We start from the raw sequence: 5493 nt of genomic DNA on the forward strand, positions 1-5493 counted from the left end.
CTTGTAGATAGCTGATGAGTGTCAATGATGGAGGGGGTGGATAATGCATCAATCAAGCAGGATGTTTTGTCCTGGATGGTGTTAAGCTTCTTGTGTTGTTGCTGGAGCTGCACCCATCCAGGCAAGTATGGAATACTCCATCACACTCCTGACTTGTGTCTTGTAGATAGTGGACAAACTGTCCAATCAGTTTCTGATCAATGTTAATACTCAGGGTATTAATAATGGGGGATTCAGTGGGGGCAATGCCACTGAATGGCAAGAGCAGATGGTTATATTCCCCCCTCTTTGAATTGTTCATTGCTGGACACTTGCATGGCGTGAATGTTACTTGACATGTATTACAATGTTTTAGCTATTTAGGTTAACATTTTGATAGATTTGTGTATTTCAGTCTGCACATTTGGGTATTGAATGTAAGTGAACTTTACTAGAAGTTCTGAGCCTAGTTTAATGGGATTCTGGATCAGAGAAATAGCCATGTAGTTTGATGCAAATTAATTGCTAACAAGTCAGAAGCCATATGGGACAATGGTGAATGAAATAATGGTATTAAATCCCTGGGATGAGATTTTTTTTCTACACCAGAATTTTAAATTGTACAGGTAAAAACAATGCAGATGCCCTAACTGTAAAATTTATGCAAACTTTCTTGAGTCTGTAATCATTCCTTTAGATTGGAAAATCATAAATGTTACATTGCAAATTAGGAAAGGTGTGAGAGAACAGGAGAGAAATTAGGAAATTATAGGTCATTAACTTAATATCTGTTGTTGCTATTATCGATAGGCAGATCAGCATGGGCTTTGACAAGAAAATTAAGAAAATACAGTGAAAATGAAAAAATCAGATTCCTGAAATCGAGAATTTTTTCTAATTCTTTCCCTTAAGGTTTAACCAGTACGTTCTGATTCAATTTGCCAAATTTTCAATGTATATGCATCTCATTATTAGGTCATCTCAACTCATTTTCATGCAGCTCCCAACTCTCCTTTTCTTCCCAGAGCAACTAGATGGCGCCAATTCATGGCATGAAAGACAGTGGTTTCCGAGCAGCAAAAACTCATTGCTTCTCAGGGCCTTCATCCAATTCCATAGAAGCGTAGAGTTATAGAGATCTAAAACACAGAAAAAGGCCCTTCAGCCCATCACATTTGCACTGGTCAAAAGCAACTACCTGATTTCCTAAATTTATTTTCCAGAACTTGGTTCATTGTATTGTGTGCCTTGACATCGTAATTGCACATCTAAAAACTTTTTAAATGTTATGAGGATTTCTCCTCTACCACCCTTGCAGGCAATGAGTTCCAAATTCACATCATCCTCTGTGTGAAGAATATTTTCCACAGATCCCCTCTAGCCCCTTATCTTAAATCTATGCCCAGTCATTGATCTCTCCATCAAGGGGAAAACTTTCTTCCTGTCTACCTTATCTATGCCCCTCATAATTTTATACATCTCTATCATGTCCTCTCTCAATCTCCTCTGCTCCAAGGGAAATAATCCCAGTCTGTCCAATCTCTCTTCCTAACTTAGACTCTCCAGCCCAGGCAACATCTTACTAAATCTCTTCTGCACCCTCTTAAATGCTATCACGTCCCTCCTATAATATAGATTCCAGAAATGTACATGATACTGTAGTTGTGGCCTAATCAAAAGTTTGTACAGTTCCAGCATAACCTCCCTGCTCTTAAACACTACGCCTTGGCTAATAAAGGCAGGTATCTCATTTGCCTTCTTACCCACTTTATCCACATGTCCTGTTATCTTAATGGACTGGTGGACTTACACACCAAGGTCCCTCTGATCCTCGGTGCTTCCCAGGGTCCTACCGTTCCTTATGTATTCCTTAACCCTGTTTGTCCTGCCCAAGTGCATCAAGTTGAATTCTATTTGCTATTGATCAGTTCATTTGATCAGCCGGCCTATATCATCCTTCCACACTATTTCCCTGAACACTGTGTGGACACCATCCTCTCGCACTCTTCACCCATTAAAGTCACCATTGCTAAACCACCAACCTCACTGTATCAGTATGGCTGCTTTTGGACAAGGTTAAACAGTACTTTAAGCCTCTCTGCCTTGCACTGCTCTTTAGCACATAGGCTCTTCAGTTCCAATTTACATGCTGCAGCTTCTGTGGCTTACTGTACTGTTTGAGACAGAGACAGAGGCAGAGGCAGAGGCAGGTAGCTTGTCATTGTTTGAAGTACTGAACAATCAAGGAGGTGGGCAGTATGGATCAGGCAATGGGAATATAACTCCTGCAGCATGTGCCATTAGCTTCCAAGACAATCACGCACAGTATGGTTCAACCAACTGACCAGGTGTGGAAGTCGAGGGGGAGCAGTCCTTAGGGGACTGGGGTAGACACTATGATCACTCATGGGGTGCCACCACATTCCATCATGTCATTCAATTGATTTCACTCTAGGCAGTTGGCCACAGTCAATCAGATAGTTGGTCCCTCAGAGTCTGGTGATCAGTGTCTCTACAATCTGGGGATTAGGCCACAGTTGCAGCCACAAGCCTTGCAACCAACCCAGGCATTACAGACAGGTCAGTCAGGGTGCTGAGGATACACTAATTCAGGGGCTGGCCATCCTGAACTAGGCCTGTCCTCTCAAATTGGTCTGGGGTTAGGCCACAATCAGATCTGGGATTTTTAGCTCTAAATTGTTAGGGGTTTAATGGGTAGCAGTCTGTGCAGTTCAGGGGAAAATGGCAAGCACAAGTCTGGGTTTGGGATTCATTGGACTGGAACACCAATGGAGCAATGATAGTGAAAGAAATCAAGATAGAAGGGTAGAACTTAATAGCACACAAGGCCATAAGATATTGAAAGAGGATTAGGCCATTAGGCCCACTATGACTGCTTCACCATTTGATCACGGCTAATATGTTTCTTGACCCCCATCCTTCTGCCTTCTACCTGTAAACCTTGATCCCTTTACCAATCAAGAGCCTATCCAACTCTGTCTTAAATACTCTCAGTGATTTGGCCTTCACAGCCCTCTGTAGCAATGAGTTCCAACCTCTGGCTGAAAAATATCCTCCTCATCTCAGTTCTAAACAGTTGTCTTTTCACTTTGAGGCTAGGATCCAAGGGTCCCAATCTCTCCTAGCAATGACAACATCTTCTCCACATCCAATCTATCCAGGTCTCTCAGTATTCTGTAAATTTCCATCAAATCCCCCTCATCCTTCTAAGTTAGTAAGGAGTAAAGATCCAGAGTCCTCGACCACTCCTCGTGTGGAAAGTCCTTCATCCCTGCAATCCATCTTTGTAAACCTCCTCTGCCAGCACATCCTTCCATAGATAAGGGGCCCAAAACTGCTCACAATATTTTAACTGTGGTCTGACCAGGGCCTTAACAGCATCAGCAGCATTTCATCTCAACTCTTGAATCTTAGCCCTCCTCAAAATCAATGCCAACATTGCATTTACCTTCCTAAATGCCAACTGAACCTGCATGTCAACCTTAAGAGAATCCTGAACTAGGACTGTCAAACTCCCTTGTGCTTCAGATTTCCAAAGCCTTTCCCAGCAGACTGAGCCAGGACACTAATTCTGTCTAGGCTGGAAGTGTATGATGGAGTGGCCTCCTTTGGTGGTCTGGAGGAAACAGTACTGTCCTTGTTTCGATCACCCCACCTCCAGGTGCATGTCGATGAAACAGAGTGTCAGCTTTACTTTCCGAGCTAATTGCTCATTCACAATAGTGGGACAGCAACATCTGAAGGCCAGCTCTCCTGGCCTGCAGCGCCTTCAGTGCTTAAAGTTTTCATTGACCGGAGAAAGCCAGCATGGATTTACAATGGGTAAGTCTTTGAAGAGGTGATTAAAGTAGTAAAGAGGGGAAAGTCTACAAGTGTTAATTAAATTGCCTTCAGAAGGCCAGTGGGTGGCAAATGTAGAGTGTAGGGGATGCCTTCTTTCCAAACCTGATGACCACTGCCTCACCAGGGTCAGTGCTGCTGGGTGTTTCTTCCCCAGCTGACCTTGCTGCCATGACCCTCAGCACCCCTCGTCCATCCCCACCATGAGACTGCACACCTATCTGGTTCTGGGATCTCCAAGACTGACACTGGTAAGAATGCTGTTGTTCCAGCAGTGGACCACAAAGCTGCCGGTCAATCATATCTCTGGAATCTCTCCAAGTGGGGACTTCTTCCTAAGTCAGGGGCAGAAATCCTGCCTTTGGTCAATTAATGCACCTTCAAGTGATAAATTGTTATGGGGCTGGCGTGATCAGTGGGGATGCATTTTCCACCAACTTTTTAGGTGGACAGGAAGCCATGTCATCCAAAAATTCTTATGCATAACAGTAAGGATATGGATTGAACTCTAATTGATCGATGTAACTAATGTTAGGGCTTTAGTTATTCATCATAGATATTAACAATTTAGATACTGTCATGTATTTAAGTTTGACATTGACAGAACAGTGTGGAAGAAAATGTGAAGTTGCAAAGAATTCTTAATAGCTTAACCTAAAGGGCAAAACAATGACAAATGGGTTTCAATTTTAAAATGGATAGAACAAAGTCCTTATTAAAGGTTTAAAAGCTAGAAACAGTAGAGTTCCAAAGAACTGTAAATATAGTTATATATATCAAGGGCAGGCAAAGAAAATAATCAAAAAAATCTATTAGCATTCATATTTATATTTAGTGGAATAGAATACAAGCAAGTAGTCATTAGACTACGCTGAAATAAAGCATAGTTTAGACACACTTGGAGTACTGTGAACAATTCTGGCCACCACATCCCAGGAAGGAAATATTGGCTTTATTAGGATTTCTGTGGTGCAGTGGCAGAGTCTCCAATTCTGAGGCAGGAGGCCTGGGTTCAAGACCCAGCTACTCCAGAGATGTGTAATGACATTTCTGAACAGATTGATAAAAAAATATATATATTGACCTCATTGGGAGTGCATAATATGTTGAAAATGTGGCAGTGGCAGCCAATTTCAATTTTCTTCAAATGATTAAAAAGATTCGGAGACTTTGGTGAAAACAATATTTAGTTATTATGAGTGATTATTGGGTTAAATGTTGCATGATGCTTAGTGCTCAATGATGAAATGTAACAGTGGAATTTTTTCTGAAATCTGCAAAACTACCACAACTGCAACAAAGCTTTTTTTCCAGCAAATGTGATAATCTTCATGCCTCATGCTGTCAGAGTGTAATCACACAATTACTCACTTAAATGTTAACTTCACATGCCTACTGTAGACTTTAATGTAAATTTAAATTGAATAAGAACAGTTGCCCCTAATAAAGAATATAGACAAAAAGATAAAACATATCATTAAAATGCTTGACATTTCAACTTTATTTTATTAGTTTATAAATTGTCTCCAATTTGCAGAAAATCTCAAAAGCATAATATTCAATCTGCATGGTGCAGGGCTGGATGAACACAGCAGGCCATGCAGCATCATAGGAGCAGAAAGGCTGACGTTTCGGGCCTAGACCCTTCATCTG

The sequence above is a fragment of the Rhincodon typus genome, chromosome 5 (genome assembly GCF_021869965.1).
Source record: "Rhincodon typus isolate 14 chromosome 5, sRhiTyp1.1, whole genome shotgun sequence".
Taxonomy (NCBI): Eukaryota; Metazoa; Chordata; class Chondrichthyes; order Orectolobiformes; family Rhincodontidae; genus Rhincodon; species Rhincodon typus.